The sequence below is a fragment of the Rhinoderma darwinii genome, chromosome 11 (assembly GCF_050947455.1).
Source record: "Rhinoderma darwinii isolate aRhiDar2 chromosome 11, aRhiDar2.hap1, whole genome shotgun sequence".
Lineage (NCBI taxonomy): Eukaryota > Metazoa > Chordata > Amphibia > Anura > Rhinodermatidae > Rhinoderma > Rhinoderma darwinii.
In genome coordinates this window covers 62,464,482-62,484,096 of record NC_134697.1, presented here as the reverse complement: position 1 = coordinate 62,484,096, position 19,615 = coordinate 62,464,482, and the positions used below count along the sequence as shown (strand labels likewise).

The following is a 19,615-nucleotide window of genomic DNA, read 5'->3' as shown; positions in this document are numbered from 1 at the left end:
ACAAACACATACACAAACCCACACATATACAAAAACACACACACACACAAACATATACACAAACACACCCATATATACACACACACAAATATACACAAACACAAAAATATACACAAACATATACACACAAATACACCCATATATACACTCACACATAAACACACACACATATACACAAACACACCCATATATACACAAACACAGACACAGACACAGACAGACACACACACACACACACACACACACACACACACACACACACACACACACACACTTACCTTTAGCGGAGCGCAGACTTCTCGCGACGGGTGCCTTCCACTTCATCTCCTTGCATCTCCTGCGCATGCGCCGAGATGCGCCGAGATGCGCGTTCATGAGTAAATGACATCCTCTGCTCCGGACGCAGAGGATGTCATTACGCATGCGCGGCCACCACTAAAGGTAAATAGCGGTGGCCGGGAACCTAGGCAACGAGCAGGATACAAAGAGGGACCGACCGCAACTTCAATCAACGATATCAAGAAAACGACATCGCTGGACGACGGACAGGTAATTAGAATTCTTCTTATTTTTACATGGGGGAGCTAACTAGCACCATTTATCAACTTGGGACAACCCCTTTAAGTTTCTTAGACAAAAATATGACATTGAGAAAACTTTTCTCTATACGTAACCATCATCTGAGTTTTTATTCATTCGAATTTGCATTCTACTACTGTGTATAAATTTATGGACATATTATTAATAAATAAGTTAATTCTCTGAAGTGTTGCTATAAAAAGTAAGCCATAGCAATAAGTCACAATGTTTAAAGGGATGTGCAGATTCTGTTGCTTTATTGCACCTAAAATAAAAGTTAAGAAACTTTACATATAGTCTTGCTTAAAATATCCTAACTACAGTTAATATGTGTCTCTATGGTTACAGACTACAAACAAACAATATGTAGTCTGATTTTTCAGGTATGTTTAACACCCTTCTTTCTGCTCCTCTTCGTGCAATCTAGTAAGTTAACAAAAAAGTTGAGATTTCGAAGACCAGCTAACATCTATACCCTCTATTCTTAAATCTCGAAGTAGCCCCTTGCTTCCTGATACTTGAACAGACAGCATTGGTGTAGACCGTTGGTGATCCTCATTAACTACAACTGGATTGACGCAGGCTAACCTGGGGTGTGGAGTCTAAGGGAGCTTTTGTCGTCATCCTTAACCTGCTCACGGAGGTATGTTTTTTTCTGCAGGGTAATTTCTAGGATGTGTAAAGCTAAATTATAAGATTTTCCACTTCATTAGATGTGCACAACTCCATAGTACCAAAAGTTCTGCATTGCCATAAGGTCACAACTCTACAAACACTCAAAATTATTCACTTCCAAAGTCGTAAAGGACCATGAGTTCAGAGATACAGTTGCACAATTTCAATGATCTGAACAGCTACATATTTTGAGGACAGACCCACAACAATTTTCCACTACCGGATGCCTTCTTAATTATGTTAAAATATGCAGACTCAAAACCATTGGAGAGTATTTTGGTTGGAATTTTAAAATAGTGGAAATTTTGGAAAAACCTATGTTGGATTAACGGTTTCACTATATATGGTGATTAATACGAATAACTGTAAAGCTTTTGACACAAAGTACCATACATTATAGGAAGAACCAATCTGTTTTTAACCCACCACTGAAAACGAACAAATGCCTTGCGTTGATGCCTAATTTAATGCTCACCATAACTATGAGTCTGGAGAGGGATTTTCAGGCCATTTATATGTTTTGTTAAACTGCCATTCAATGATTCAGATTCATTCAACAGAAGCTATTGTACATTCCTTTTATAACGAAGACTCTGCACTTGTAACAAGCAGCAACTTTTATAAGGTGAATCAGTTCTATGAGGCTAATTGGGAACGAAAACAGGAAACATTGAAAGATCTCTAAATTTTAACTATTATTTTATAATACTTGAATAGATCTTGAACTAGTCCAACATCTTATTATAGTACACCAGCTAGCACCAATTGGCATGTATTCATGTAAGAAATGCAGAAGTCTGAAATTATTTAGCTTTTTCTTACCTGACCTGTTAAAGGTAATCTTAACACCTTAGACCGGGTTCACACGAGCATGTTCCTTCCGTAAAATAGGTCCCTGCCTCACTGCGGGAAAACTGTCCCGTACTGTAATCATGTTTTCAGTACGGGACAGTTTTCCTGCAGCGGGCAGGGACTCCTAGCGTAATAGATAGCTATGATGCTAGGAGCTCGGCTCCCTGAAGTGTGTGCTGTCCGGTAAATGCGGCCAACATATGGTCTGTATTTTACGGACTGAACATGATCGTGTGAACCCGGCCTAAAGGACTGGCCTATTTTTGGCCTTCATGACACAGCATTTTTGTTTTTTTTCATCACCACCATTTTTGTTTTTTTTCATCACCACGTTCCTGTCTACATTACTGTATGGGGATTGTTTTTTTTCTGCGGGACAAGTTGTATTTTTAATAGCACCATTTTCTGGTGTGTTCAGCTTATTGATTAACTTATTTTTTGGGGGGTTGAAAAAAACGTTCATTTTGCCATCCTTTTTTTGGATTTTTTTTTTACGCTGCTTACTGTGCAGTATAAGCTTTAAGATATGGTTGTTATGATTGCTTTGTTAGGCCATTTCCTGCCATTGCAACCGATCGACACCTTAGGATTATGTTGATATTAACCCTGACATCTAATGGGTTAAATGCCTGGAGTTTTTTTCCATTCACAGCCATTGCAGCTAGGTGTCAGCTGTATATTACAGCTGACACCCGCTGCTTGTAGTACACTGTGTCCAGATCATCTCCTCACTCTACATGTATGGCTTTGTGCAGGAAGTACTTAACGTCCACACTGCAAATTTATGGTTTGGTGCGGGAAGGTGTTAAATGTGTTTTTATTTTTTGTTTTCATTTTTTATGTAACCTGTACTCAAAGGCTCTATTATACAATGTTTTACATAAGGTGTCCTTCCTTACCTTTCCTCATATCTCAACATATCTTGCAATATAAGGCGAGATAATCAGCTTTGAAAAAAAACATGATTTTGTAATATTCTGTCACGAGATGTCTATGCTATATGAGAAAAGGCCATCAATTTCTTTTTACTGGAAGACCCCTTTAACCTAATTCAAGCAAAGGTAAGAGTCTCTGGAACCCCAATTAATTAGATCTATATGAAGGAATATATATATGTAGGAATATTATGACTGGTCTGTTTCAGATAAGTGCAATATGGGTGCATTTCCCCCGCCCCCGTCCTCCCCACCATATTCCTGGCACAAATAAAAGAATAATTACATTTTTGGAAAATATTGAGAGGAAGGAAGAAGTTTCACCTTCTAGGTCTGTAAATTATTGGCCATATTTTACTTTCATTGTCCAATGACGTGTTTGGGATGACTGGGTGTCAGGGCCAGGGCAGGACTGGGACATAAAATATGTGCTGGTATTTTAAAACACACAGGCCCATGAAAGTTCATGTAAGGCTTCGTTCACATCTGCGTTGTGCCATCCGTTTAGCAGATCCATAGAAATAAAATAAAAAAATGGACAGACGGATGCCAGGCTGAATGCAACGGAAGGTAAAAAGTGTGATACTGTCAGTATGTAGGGACACAGCTCTTTGACAAGGAGAATCGTAACACCCATTTGTTAATGCTTGCACAAAAAGGTGGTGTTAATAGATACAGCGCGGCAGGGTGGCGGTGGAGAAGGGGGACGCAAGTTTGGGTAACAGCCCAGGGCCTATGGTCTACTTAATCTGCTACTGGGGTCAAGTTTTCATCATCTCCTGCAGCGTGTTTCTCCACGAATTCAGAGAGAAGATACCGGTTCCCAGAGGAGCATCCCAGCAGATGAGCGTCTAATCGTCACGCTGCGGTAAGTTTACATTTTAATATGTTTTTTAAAATTGTCAATTTGTTGAGTTTATGTGCACTGCTATTTGGCTGTATATCTTCAAAAATAAATTTTATAAAGCAGAAAATGTAATCTAATATCATAGACAAAGAATAGCTTGCTATTTTGATGTAGGATTCTTTCAACTGTGTTTTTATTTTTAGTTTAACCCCTTCGCGCCGCAGCCCTTTTTCAGATTTTCATTTTCGTTTTTTCCTCCCCACCTTCCAAAAGCCATAACACCTTTATTTTTCCATTGAAATAGTACTACGAGGGCTTGATTTTTGCGGGACGAGTTGTAGTTTTTCGTAGCACCTATTATTGTGCCATATAATGTACTAGGAAACAGGAAAAAATTATTTGTGCGGTAGAAAATTAAAAAAAAAATTCCTCCATGGTTTTTTGCGCGCCATTTTTACGTAATTCACTGTGCAATTAAAACAACATGTTAACTTTATTCTCTGGGTCAATACGACTACGGCGATACCAAATATATATAGTTTTTTTCTATATTCTACTACTTTTACAAGTAAATGTAAAAGAAAATGTATTTTGTTTCGCCAAATTCCGAGAGCCATACATTTTTTATTTTTCCGTTGATTAAGTTGTATGAAGGCATATTTTTTGCGGGATAAGCTGTAGGTTTTAATAATACCATTTTGGTGTACTTGCAACGGTTTTATCACTTTTTATTTAATTTTTTGTGGGAGATTAAGTGACCAAAAAATAGAGATTTTGGCGTTTACAATTTTTTTTTACGGCGTTCACCGTGCAGGTTAAATAATGATATATTGTAATAGTTCAGACTTTTACGGACGCAGCGATACCAATTATGTTTATTTATTTATTTTTTTACTATACTCTAGGGGGAAAATGGGAAAAGGTTTTTTTTTTTTACTTTTAATTTTTTATTTCTTTTTACACACAAAAAAAACTTTATTTAACTAATTTATACTTTTTTTTATTAGTCCCCCTAGGGGACTTCAACCAGCGATCGTTAGATCGCTTGCACAATATACTGCAATACTAATGTATTGCAGTATATCGTGATTCTGACAGGCAACTATTAAGCCCTGCCACACAGATGGCGGACCTGGGGGACTTCATTAGGCCCCCAGGCAGCCATAGCAACCATCACCCCCCGCGTTGCAGGGAGCGCGATGAGCTGTTAGAAAGGGTCACCCCCCTCTTTCTAACGATTTGAATGCTGCAGTCTCTATTGACCGCGCCATTTAACGAGTTAAACAGCCGACACCCGCATCGTTCACTCCATACTTCCCCTACCCGACTTTGGCGTATGGATACATCAAATGTCGGGAAGGGGTTAATTATTTTTAATCATCTTTACATTTATTTTCTTTTTCCTTTTTAGGTTTCTGGCAACAGGAGAAAACTTCTCATCCCTTCATTTTCAATTCAGGCTTGGGAAATCTACAATTTCATACATAGTGCTGGATATATGCCAAACCTTGTGGGATGTACTACGTGATGACTATATTCTGCATCCCTCGACCCAGCAATGGAAAGATATAACAGACAAGGTTTTGGAGATGACGCAATTCCCAAACTGTGTTGGTGCTGTGATGGGAAAGCATATTCGGATACAGAAGCCTCCAGGGACTAGCTCAGGGTACTATAATTACAATAAATCCTTTTTCATTATTCTTATGGCCATTGCGGATGCCGATTATCGATTTATCGATTTGTCATTGTGGATGTTGGGTAATTTGGCCGAACAAATGACTCCAGGGTATTGAAGAACTCTGCCATGGACCGGGGAATCTACTCTGCAGATTTTGAATTACCTTCACCAATGCCATTATCTGGGACTGATGCCCATTTTTGGTTGACCCATAATCAATGGACTCTGATTTGCGGAGCATCAACCAATCTGGGCCTCAATCAACTGTGGCTGTCAACCATATGCAGGACTATTTTGCAGAATTTTTTATCTCAAATGCAAGACGGGTTGACTGGCAAGAATGCATGATTTGATCTCTTTTTTTTTTCAATAAAATGGTTTGTTGCATATGTCTTTCTCAATTTCTGTACTAGGTGAGCTCCATATAATTTAGCCGATTTATTTAAAATATTTTCATCACTATTTTATTATATCTGTTTAGGATTATTTAAAAAAAATATATGTATAGGGCTCATACCGTACAGAAATGTTCTTGTCATATTGTGAACTTGTGCAATGAATCATTAATCCAATTTTTTTCTTTGAAATTTTTCAAATTAACAGCAACCGTCAGCAAGGAATTACACTGATCCTAAACCTTTGTCTCTTTGCCTGCTGCGCTGTGCCAGGCCAGTTAGATAGGCCTAGTGTGCTGAATGTCGGCACACTTGGCTTACCTAACTAGCCTGGCTCAGCGCAGCAGGCAAAGAGATGACACAGGGTTGCACACGGATCGTAAACCTTTGTCTATTTCCTTGCGTCCCTGAGTTAAGTCTCAAGTTTCCCTGGTGGGCAGAATGTCAGCACACTTTGGCAACTTGAGAGCCCCCTTTTTTTTTTTTAAATACAATGAAACATAATAATTTTCTTTTGTTATGTACTTTCTTTGAATAATCACACAAACAATAAATTATTTTTAAAACAAATTAAACTTTATATCTTCAAAATTAATTAAGACTTTGTCTTTGTATTCAAACTTTTTTTCAAGATGAAAAAAATGACTTTAAATTTCAGTCTCGTATAAATTTAAGGATATGCAATAAGGAAACTGCCTATATACATTATAGCAACTGCCTATATTGGGGCTGGGGGGGAGGTAGACACATGCCGCTCTCCGACGACCCCTCTATCTTCTGATGATCCTTCCATCAGGGCACTCTGCAAAATGTCACGCTGCCTGGAAAATCCTACAGGAGTACTTCAGTGAGAGCTCTGAAGAGTGTAGGAATCAGAAAAAGATGGAAATTGTTGAGTATGAGGTGTGGAATGTGTGGGGAAAGAGGTAGGTAGAGGAAAAAGAGGAGGAGGAGAGGAGGAACGAGCAGAGGAAAGGGAGTGAGAAGAAGGTGTAGATTCAGAGTGAGAAGGTGGAATTGGATGTAATGGTGTAAAGGTTTGGGAGTGAGCTCGGGAATGAGAGGAGGGATAGGACTGGTATGTGGGGTGGTGTAGGATATCCCAGACAGTTTGATTGAGTGCCATCCGGCACTTAAATGTCTGTTTGGGCGTTATTTGCTCCATCCAAGGAACAAGAGTTCCGACAAACTGGTGATTAGTTGTAGGGAAATTCGTCGCTCCCGCCCCCTCTGAATGGTGAATTAGAGATAAAATATCCTCCCTAAAGTCAGTCATCTGTCCGTCTAATCTCAGCAAGGCATCACGCGTATACCTTGCGAGATCCTCCCATTCACTTAGACGTCTCCTACCAGTTCTCTCCCTTAACCCGATTATCAAAGTTTGCAGTGATAGTCGATCTTGCTATAAGGAGAAAGAGGTTTCTGGTAGGGGAGCCACAGTATCTTGAACAGACATTTGAGGGATAGAGGGGCCAACAGAGGTGTCTTCTCGAGGAACTTCAGTCTCCCGATTGCTTGATGTTGTCCTAAAAAAAAAGAAGAAAAAAAAAGGTATACAGGCACAACAGCTACAAATTTTTCTATGACTGAATGATACCATTTGCTTATGCCGTCTACTAGGATTTTCTTTCACATAGTGAACAGTATAGAGATATTATTATATTATTACAAATAGTGACAGGAGCAGTAAAATAGTAGTTATATTCTTGCACATTGTGAGCAGCATAATAGTAGTTATATTCTTGTACATAGGGGGCAGTATTATAGTAGTTATATTCTTGTACATAGGGGGCAGTATTATAGTTGTTATATTCTTGTATATAGGAGGCAGTATTATAGTAGTTATATTCTTGCACATTGTGAGCAGCATAATAGTAGTTATATTCTTGTATATAGTAGGAGTATTATAGTAGTTATATTCTTGTACATAGGGGGCAGTATTATAGTAGTTATATTCTTGTATATAGGGGGCAGTATTATAGTACTTATATTCTTGTACATATGGGGCAGTATTATAGTAGTTATATTCTTGTATACAGTAGCAGTATTATAGTAGTTATATTCTTGTACATAGTTTGAAGTATTATAGTAGTTATATTCTTGTATATAGGGGGCAGTATTATAGCAGTTATATTCTTGTACATAGGAGGCAATATTATAGTAGTTATATTCTTGTACATAGGGGGGCAGTATTATAGTAGTTATATTCTTGTACATACGGGCCAGTATTATAGTAGTTATATTCTTGTATATAGTAGCAGTATTATAGTAGTAATATTCTTGTACATAGGGGGCAGTATTATAGTAGTTATATTCTTGTATATAGGGGGCAGTATCATAGTAGATATATTCTTGTATATACGGGCAGTATTATAGTAGTTCTATTCTTGTATATAGGGGGGCAGTATTATAGTAGTTTATATTCTTGTTCATAGGGGGCAGTATTATAGTAGTTATATTCTTGTATATAGGAGCAGTATTATAGTAGTAATATTCTTGTACATAGCAGTATAATAGTAGTTATATTCTTGTACATAGGAGGCAGTATTAGAGAAGTTATATACTTGTATATAGCCAGCTGTATTATAGTAGTTCATTTCTTGTGTATAGCCAGCTGTATGCTGTCCGTATTATAGTGGTTATATTCTTAGACGTGGGAGTCAGAATTCTAATAATTAAATTCTTGTAAATAGCCAGCTGTATTATAGTAGTACAATTCTTGTGTATATCCAGCTGTATTATATCAGTTATATTCCTGTACATATGGAGCATTGTTGCTAAAGTCTTCTACATAGGGATAAAAAGTTTATTATTTGCACTTTAAACAAAAATGTACACTTAAAAAAAACTTGGTACTTACATTTGCAGTTCCCAGAGCGCCTAAGGAACTGAAGCATCTGATTGTACGCATAGGGCTTGCTCTTGGATGCCCCAGATCCAATTGGAGCCATCCTTTCTTTTCTGGGGTGATTTGTTTTTGCTGTAAGAAAAATATATAGGAATTTAGAAAAAAAATAATAAATAATCTAAATCAACACATGAAGTTTAGGAAATTGTATTTATCATAAAAGGGGTATTCCCCATTCAGGCCTGTATCATATATAGATGACCTATCCACAAGATAGGTCATCAGTATATGATTATTTGGGGTCCAACACCCAGACCCCTCAACTATATTTGTCTAGTGGAAGCAATGCAGGGGTTGCTTCTAAAAGAAGATGGCTCAGTACACTGTATAGCAGTTCAGTGCTGGGACCCCTATTATTCAACTTATTTATTAATGATATAGAGGATGGGATTAATAGCACTATTTCTATTTTTGCAGATGACACCAAGCTATGTAATATAGTTCAGTCTATGGAAGATGTTCGTAAATTACAAGCTGGTTTGGACACAATAAGTGTTTGGGCTTCCACTTGGCAAATTAAGTTTAATTTCACTTCTCTTTCTACTCTGGTTAGAGCCTGTTTGTGCTGTCCTCTGAAGGGAGTAGTACACTCCGTTGTAGGAAATCTTCAGTTTCTTGGCAATTTCTCGCATGGAATAGCCTTCATTTCTAAGAACAAGAATAGACTGTCGAGTTTCACATGAAAGCTCTCTTTTTCTAGCCATTTTGAAAGTTTAATCGAACCCACAAATGTAATGCTCCAGATTCTCAACTAGCTCAAAGGAAGGTCAGTTTTATAGCTCCTCTAAACAGCAAAACTGTTTACAGCGGTGCTAACATAATTGCAAAAGGGTTTTCAAGGGTTTTCTAATCATCCATTAGCCTTCTAACACAGTTAACAAATATAATGTACCATTAGAACACTGGAGTGATGGTTGCTGGAAATGGGCCTCTATACACCTATGTAGATATTTCATTAAAAACCAGATGTTTGCAGCTAGAATAGACATTTAGCACATTAACAATGTATAGAGTGTATTTCTGATTAATTTAATGTTATCTTCATTGAAAAAACTGTGCTTTTCTATAAAAAATAAGGAAATTTCTAAGTGACCCTAAACTTTTGAACGGTAGTGTATACTGTGTACACTAACAATGCCATCATATATACTGTACACATAGTTAATACTGCTATATACACTATACAAATGAATAATGTCACCATATTTACCATACACATGGATCATAAACCAAACTTAATTTGCTTCACTTCCTTCACCTTTACTGAATTGTGGAAGATTTATAAAGACTTACCAGTAGGACAGTATGATGTGGCTGCTTTCAGCTTGTGTGACTAGTGTACCAGGGTCTCAGCAGGAGAACAGAAAAAAATAAAATAATGCCACATATATACGTAGTTGAGAACCAAAAGACTTCCAAATAGAAGAGAGACAACTTTGTAGAACTAGAGTCCTCCTGGATATGATGAATCTAAGCATATTAAAGCATGTGTTCTGGGACGGATACAACTGGATATCAGTATTGCAAGTCACTAGATGAGTTAAGTAGAATTCTAGAGACCCTTAATCATCTAGTGCTGTATATCAATAATTTCGGTTACATAGTTAGCCAAAGGTGGAATAAAGAATTTGTTTATATATTCCTGCCCGCTATCAATAAGCGTCAACTCGCTTTTAATTATATGAACTGTGAAGAGAAGCTGAACATGTGCAGTGGTATTTTCAGCATTTTTGACAAGAAGTAGTCGCCAATGACTGAATAGACTACTCACCAGCTGGGATCCCTCCACCGACAAAAACCCTTTTAGATAATTGACAAACAGTGCATGTGTCCACTAATTAAGAGCACAGAAGGTAAACAAGCTAAATTAGTATGAGTAGCAATACTAGGAGGCACTCTAAGAAGACGGAAAGTTAAATAGATCAGCGAAGAATAGACTTCAATGATGCTTCAATTAAGTTTCAGAGGCACTAGGCCAAACCCAGAGGTTGGGAACATAAGCAACTTAGACAGATTCAATAAAAGGTGTTTTTTTTGTTGTTATCCATGAGGATGCCGGACAACCCACCAATAAGGTATTATGGGTTATTTGAAAGTACTGTAAATTCATAAGAAATAGACCTTTGTAGCAAGTGATTAGCTCCAAAATCAGCTCCAAATGGGGTTTTATTTTGCTTGACTTTAGGAGCCCCTTACTGGGCCTTGAGCTTGGCTTAAATTAAGATTTAGAGGCACTGTGCCAAGAAGAGAAGCTGAGAACATATGGAGTTTAAACATTTCTCGAATATTAAAGGGGTTTGCCGGTTTTATATAAATTATAAATAAAGTTTAATCTTTCTATAAGTTGTGCATCTTTCTAATATACTTTGTAATTCAATTACTCACCAATTTCAAGATCTCTGATTGCTCTGAGCAAAAGTTAATATGTAAGCAATATAAAAAGTGAGCCCAGTCGACTAGCACAGTCTTTTATAGTCTCCAAACCTCTAACATATTTCCACAGATTTTAATAAAAGAAAAAAATGAATACTTATCGACATTCCATATGACTAGGAAATGTATGTTATGATCGGAAATATCATTAGACAGAAAGTAATATTACTACTACCTATGTCTAGTGGAGAATTTACATCAACGCGTCAGACTAGTTTAGAATCTGTCCTAGATTATATTTCAAGCAAAAGACCCACAAGGAATATGCATATTTCCACCTTTTTTGTATTTTGACCTCTCAGCTATTCAGGTGTATTTATCAAAAATAAATATGTGGAGGAACAGTTAAAACATCTTGTGTGTAGAGTCAGCCAAGTGGCTTACATAATCTGTAAGAATCCCTCTCTGTTCTTCCCAAAGGAATGCGTGAATGGAAACAGATATTTAGCTGATGTATCTACAGAATTTTTATATAAGAATATAGACTTGTAACAGACAAGGAGGAATTTTAAGGCAAAAATTGACTAAATTATGGGATTTCGGACAGACAAATTTAATAGAGTTACATTATAATAGTTATAAAAGTGGCTGTAGTGTTAGGGCGGGTTCACACATAGCGGAATTTCACTTAAATTCCGCTGCGGACACTCCGCAGCGTTAATCCGCAGCGGAGCCGTTTCTCCATTGACTTTCACTTTAATTTAGCAGTGTTCGTTTACACGATGCGTACAATTCCGCTGCGGAGCATAGGCTGCGGAGCGGAATTTGGTGTCCGCAGCATGCTCTGTCTGTTGCGGAGCAGTGGCGGACTGGTTGCGGACTCATGGCGGAATTTCTCCATTGACTTCAATGGAGAGTCAAAATTCCGCAATGAAGTCCGCAGATCTTATGTGAGCTGCGGAGCGTATTGTTTTTACTACCATGACATTTCTTCATTCTGGCTGGACCTATGTATTTCTAGGTCTACAGCCAGACTGAGGAAGTCAATGGGGCTCCCGTAATGACGGGAGCGTTGCTAGGAGACGTCTGTAAATAGTCACTGTCCAGGGTGCTGAAAGAGTTACGCGATCGGCAGTAACTGTTTCTGCACCCGGGACAGTGACTACCGATCCCAATATACATGTATCTGTAAAAAAACATATAAGTTCATACTTACCGAGAACTCCCTGCGTCTGTCTCCAGTCCGGCCTCCCAGGATGACGTTTCAGTCTAAGTGACGGCTGCAGCCAATCACAGGCCAAGCACAGGCTGCAGCGGTCACATGGACTGGTGCGTCATCCAGGGAGGTCGGGCTGGATGCCGAAAGATGGACGCGTCACCAAGACAACGGCCGGTAAGTATGAATTTCTTTGACTTTCACTAGGGAAAGTGCTGTCCCTTCTCTCTATCCTGCACTGAATAGGGAGAAGAGAAGCACTTTTCCTGCAGTCCGCAGCGGCCAGTCCGCATCAATTTTCTGCACATTTTGTGCAGATCCGCTGCAGAATCTGCAACGCAGATTCTGTGCGGCATTGATGCGGACAGTTGCGGAGGAATTCCGCCATGTGTGGTCATGCCCTTAGAAAATCAAGCAAGGTCCACACTTTCAATTAAGACCTTATGCACAGAGCTGTGTCCACGAGGCTGCACCGCAGCACATTGAGTCCACCATATGGTGTCCTATGCAGCCCGGTAGGCCAGAGGGATTCTCCCCTAGAAATGAATCTTCTGGTGAAGAATACCTCTGTAACAAAGCATCCGATGGAGAATGCCATGATTTTTTCTTTTTATGGAATTACAGTCCGGCCCCATTTATTTTGGGGGTGCCCTTTAATGGCTTGGTATAACTCATACAGCCATGTGCATGATGCCATAATGCTCTTTCCATACTTGTTAACTTTGAGTTTCTTTCAGGGTTTCCGACCGGTTTGGAGTGAAAAATAACCGACGATTCTTTGTGATGTTTAATAGGTCATTGGTCCTAAAAGCCAACCTAAACTGTCTTACTATGAAATGTCTAGAAGAAAAGCTGAGGTTATAAGAGGCTTTCTGCAAAGTGTATAAAGAAGTATTTTTTGAAACGATAACAAGGTTTCAATCGAGCTGAATTGGATGTACAATCAATAATGGTCAAAGCATAAACTATGGTAAAGTATGATCACACCAAATTAAAGTGCATTATAAAACATATAAAAAACAAGTAATGCAAACAAGTCATGGCTGATAATAAAATAAAAAACTGTGTAAGTGAACCTGAATGGAAAATGTTTGTAGTCAACTTTTACAGGATTTGCAAAAAAAACTTAGATTAAGTTGTGAAGGATCAGTACTTACAATAAGGTAAGTGCAATACTTACATAGATTATGAATTAAATCCAGTAAGAACAAGTCAGGTAAGTATTTAATATTGAATGTATGTAGGTGTTGGAGGCAGAAACTTAGGAGGGAGAGATGGGAGGGTGGGGGAAGGGGATGACAGTAAGACACGCAAGTCACACCAATGTAGGACATCAGACCACAAATCAAAAATAATTTATTTTTATAAAAGTGCACCATTAGATAGGGATTGTTATAAATACCATGTAGTATATTAAAATCATTCACACATTTTTCGTTGAATTCTAGTTGGTAACACTTGCATGAAGGATTGCCATAATGAGAATTTTTTTTAAACATATGATTATATTTATTTTGAATTATTTTATTAATTTCAGAATCTGATTTTAAGGCAAAACGTATTGTGGGAGAAACTAGTGCACACCATCAATCAGATTGCAGCTTTGATTTTTATAAAGCTCATAAAAAAGTGAACATTTATTTGTTCTTTTTTTATACAATGTTTTTATTTTCATTTTCCATATTGCTATCTAAAAAAAAAAAAAACCCTATTCCTAAAATCTCAGCTGAGCCTCATAATCGCCAGATACTTCCTGTTTTGTGGAGATCAATTCTCAGCAGTCATCTGATTATCATCTCAGGCAGGATTACATTGAAAGATAACACCTCTTTATAAAGCTGCTATAGAGCATGCCCACGACACCCCCTCATAGTAGTCAGTGAGTTGTTTTCTGCTGCTTACAGCTCAGAGAAGCAGCTCAGGCAAGGCATACAGAGGGTAGAATAAAAAAAATATACAACCAGAAAAAAAAATAGACAAAAAGAAAATATATCTCTGTCTGTTTTTTGGCAGTCCTGAACACAGGAGTGGGGGTTGTATCACTATCACTGCATTACTAGACTCCGATTTTCAGTCCAAGCAGTTAAAGCAGCAGCTGTTGCAAATGTTGAAAACACTTATTAGTACAAGGAAAGGTGATTGTGCTGGCAGGGAAGAACAGAAATAAGATGATGATAGATAGATAGATAGATAGATAGATAGATAGATAGATAGATAGATAGATAGATAGATAGATAGATAGATAGATAGATAGATAGATAGATAGATAGATAGCAGATACATAGATTAGAGATAGACAGGTAATAGATCCTAGTTCTGTCCTAGTTGTAGCATGATACTTACGGACCAGCATAGATACCTGTATAGCAACATAGTGGTATTAGCAATGGTGTCCTGCAGCGCTAACTGCGCATGTCAGGAAGTTTAATGTAGATATGTACAAAATGAGAAAAGGTGACGTCTACATCACTGGGAACAGAGCACAACCAGCGCATGCCGAAAATGAAATAGTGTTTAGCGGGCAACCATTTTACTTAAAGAGGCTCTGTCACCAGATTTTGCAACCCCTATCTGCTATTGCAGCAGATAGGCGCTGCAATGTAGATTACAGTAACGTTTTTATTTTTAAAAAACGAGCATTTTTGGCCAAGTTACGACCATTTTCGTATTTATGCAAATGAGGCTTCCAAAAGTACAACTGGGCGTGTTGAAAAGTAAAAGTACAACTGGGCGTGTATTATGTGCGTACATCGGGGCGTGTTTACTACTTTTACTAGCTGGGCGTTGTGTATAGAAGTGTCATCCACTTCTCTTCACAACGCCCAGCTTCTGGCAGTGCAGATCTGTGACGTCACTCACAGGTCCTGCATCGTGTCGGACGAGCGAGGACACATCGGCACCAGAGGCTACAGATGATTCTGCAGCAGCATCGGCGTTAGCAGGTAAGTCGATGTAGCTACTTACCTGCAAACGCTGATGCTGCTGCAGAATCAACTGAAGCCTCTGGTGCCGATGTGGCCGACACGATGCAGGACCTGTGAGTGACGTCACAGATCTGCACTGCCAGAAGCTGGGCGTTCTGAAGAGAAGTGGATGATACTTCTCATCAGAGCGCCCAGCTAGTAAAAGTAGTAAACACGCCCCGATGTACGCACATAATACACGCCCAGTTGTACTTTTACTTTTCAACACGCCCAGTTGTACTTTTGCAAGCCTCATTTGCATAAATACGAAAATGGTCATAACTTGGCCAAAAATGCTCGTTTTTTTAAAATAAAAACGTTACTGTAATCTACATAGCAGCGCCGATCTGCTGCAATAGCAGATAGGGGTTGCAAAATCTGGTGACAGAGCCTCTTTAAGGGAAATTATGTCCTCTCCTTATTCCCTAGCTGCAACACCAGTCATAAAATGTTCATATATGGTCAAAATATAATAGTCATATTAGTTTGGATCCATATTGTAATAACTAAGTGATATTAGGACAAAGAGCATATAGTAATATTATGATATCAGCTCAATAACAATACACCATATAAATAGTCACATATAAGAGACCAGTATGCAGAATGGACCATACATGTTAGGGATAGAGCAATACAGCTGAAATGAAAACCAGCTAGACCACAGAAGGTCAATATTCTTATAATCTGTCAGTCATTATATGTTCCCACCAAATGCGCCGGTATCCAAATAACGTACACTTACAGTGATGGTGCCAGTAGACCGGTGGAGGTATGTACAGTATATGACACACCAATACCGTGTCAACAGCAATCTGGAGCTAAATATGCCCAGATGCGATAGAAAAAGTTTTTTTTAAAGGACATGTAGAAAGGATCTGCCAATATGTATGAAATATTCACAAACTCACGTTCCTATTGTGAAGTGACGGATATAAAGTAATGTGATTTATTGACTGCACACAAAAAAAATATAACTAATTATATTTAGGGTCAATGGAACTATGGATTCCCAGCCCGTCTCCCATGCTGGTACTTGCCAGGCCTGAAGCTGTGTAATATCTGAGATCTGCTGAGGGCAGGCACGTCCAGCTTAGAACGCTTGAGCTGCATCCATTGTTCTCTATTATTAAAGAGTTGTAGCTTTCAACATTCTTCTACACTGGCAGTTTTTCAGATTAGACATTTTTTCACATCCAATTCTGGTTTAGTTATTTACTTATTGCAATGTCCTTGCAACCTAATGTACTGTATGTAGGTGAGACTGCATTAGTTCTAAAAACTAGTATTAACCATCATCAATGTAATATCCAAAATGTTTGGACCTTCCTGTGTCCAAACATTTCCCTGAAGCTAAACACAGTAAAAAAACAATTACGTTCTCGTATTATTGACCGAGTACCACCTCGTAGATGTGGGGTAATAGGTCCAAGATACTTAAAAAGAAGGAACTGGAATGGATCTTTAGACTTAGGCCTCATGCACACGACTTTAGCCATGTGCACGGCCGTGATTTTTGGGTCGGCCGGCAGCGGAGTGTCACCCGCGAGCCGCCCGCAAATTGCAGGACGTGCACACGGCCATTATTTTCAATGAGCCTGGACCGCAGAACACGGCCGTAATAAGACATGTTCGTCCTTTCTGCGGTCCGGTCCATGCCCGGACCGTGAAAACCACGGTCGTGTGCATGGCCCCATAGAAATGGGGCCGCAATTCTCCCATGGATTTCCGGGGGAATTGCGGCCGCAAAAGCACGTTCGTGTGCATGGGACCTTAATACTTTGAAACCTGGGGGCTTGAACGCAGACTTTGATGTTTTTGAGGATTGCTACACCCTGATTTGTTTTGAAACAATTATATACTGAATGTGATCATCTAATATTGGGGCTTGCCCTTCCCTTATGACTTGTATTTGGGTATTTTATTTCTCTACCAACGGCTATTCTAAGATAAATGTGCCAGCCCTTGTTGGCTCACAGATGTTACACATCTTCCGGCATGGGAGACTGGCTGGTAATACCTGGTTCCGTTGACTCCCCAATAGGACCGTGATTTTGTGAATATTTCATACATATTGGCAATGCTGGTCCCAGATATTTTCTACATGTCCTTTACAAACAACATTTTTTATTGCATCTGGGCATATTTAGTTCCAGAGTGCTATTGACATGGTATTGATGTGTCATATACATACCTCCACCTGTCTACTGGCACCATCACTGATAGCTTTAAGGGTACTTTATTTGGATACCGGCGCATTTGATGCGAACATAAATTAACCCTGGCAGATTATAAGAATAGTAGCCTAATGTGGTCTAGAATGGGTTAATTTCAGCTGTATTCCTCTTTCTCTAACATGTGGTCAATTGTGCATACTGATCTTTTATATGTGACTATTTATATGATGTATTGTTATTGAGCTGCACAATTTATTCAATTAATATTTTAATACTAGTTACTATATGTTCTTTGTCTTAATATCACTTAGTTATTACTATATGGATCCAAACTAATATGACTTTTATGCAGATGCAACTATTTTGCTATAAAGGGATCTCTGCTGGTGAGTCTGTAATTAAGCATTATGCTACACCTAGGATACCACTGTGAATAATTATAGAACCATGCACTTCATAATTATTTTTGTACAAATTAAGTATATTTAATGTATGAATTAATTATATGCAATATTTATGTTTTTACATAATTCTGTAATATAATACTCACTGATACATATTCTGTATTATGTATTTTTGTATTCTCTTTTCACTGATTGCTTGTAATAATTGTTAATGAATTGTTGAGGGTTTATATACCCAGTCTATAAACCTATTCACTGCTTGAGAAAGGCTCCATTGAGTGCCCTGAATCGTGTCACATTATGGGTGAATAAAGGATCCACTTTATCATGAAAATCTGGAGTGCTGCCTTTTTTTTTTCCTTATTGATTTTTGGACACTTTGCCAAGGTCCAGTGGTGTGGACCTGATACACTTTTTTTTTTTCTTTGCTGTTGTTATTTTTCCTTTCTTTTAGATAGACAGATAGATACTTAGATAAATACAGTACACAGGAAAATGGTGACTGCACTCTGCGAACACCAATGACACCTAAACACTATAAATAAATATGCATTGCTGATGAATCTACTTACAAAAGTGAGGTTCTTAGCGTACATTTTGATCAAATTGTGTGAGCCCACCTGCCACCATAATGCGAACTTTATAAGGCGGGTCCCTACACTGCTCATACACCCAGAACTGGGACTAAGCCGACATATACCTGGGGATGGTAGGAACCAGCATTAGACTAATAAAAATCAGCCAGGGCAGAATGGGAGGAGTGCAAGATTAAAACATGGAGGCAGTCACTAACCCCACATATATGCAATACATAAGAGACGAGAGTTTGATCAGCACATTACAGCAAAATGAAACAAAACGTGTATACAGGTACAAGTACGCCTGTGACTGCAAAACAATACAGTACACAATAAAATGGCGACAGCACTCTGCGAACGCCAATGGCACCTAAACACTATTAATAAATAAATATGCATTGCTGCTGAATCTACTTACAATAGTTAAGTTCTTAGTGCACATTTTGATCAAATTGTGTGAGCCCATCTGACACGATAAGGCGATTTCTATAAGGTAGGTCCCTACGCTGCTGATACACCCAAAACAGATAGATAGGTTGATAGATAGATAGATAGATAGATAGATAGATAGATAGATAGATAGATAGATAGATAGATAGATAGATAGATAGATACAGACATACAGACATACAGACATATATAGATACATAGATACATAGATAATAGAAAGATAGAATTGCAATACCTCAGTCTCCCCTTTTTTCTATCTCATATAAACTTACTGTACTTTAACTTTTGATGAACCCAAATTAACAAGACTTACTGGAATACATTCCTGCAACTCAACTGGGAAGAAAGAAAATATGGGGTGAGTTTTACAGCCTTAGAGAAGTTCAGATCATCTAAGGCTCCTTTTTTTAAGCTTCAAAATTATTCGAGATCTAAGCACACTGCAGTACACACTGAGTAAGGGAAAGGAAGTTATATTACATCCAGTAGGAGATCGTTATATTCTGGCACAATTCCTAGAAGTCAAAGTTGGCAGCTATGTGCTGGGTTTTCATCTTCATATCTTATAATTGGCCATGGTGG

General features: G+C 38.3%; 1 long non-coding RNA gene across 2 annotated transcripts; it reads left to right on the top strand.

The window, feature by feature from the left end:
- The first annotated feature begins 436 nt into the window (after positions 1-436).
- LOC142663910 (uncharacterized) lies at positions 437-6,276 on the top strand. 2 transcript variants are annotated; one of them, XR_012851161.1, is made up of 4 exons: positions 437-549; positions 1,077-1,222; positions 3,701-3,909; positions 5,300-6,276. It is a non-coding gene; the product is annotated as an uncharacterized LOC142663910 (long non-coding RNA). The 2 variants fall into 2 exon arrangements; XR_012851160.1 differs by having other exon boundaries at positions 3,041-3,909.
- Positions 6,277-19,615: the final 13,339 nt, after the last annotated feature.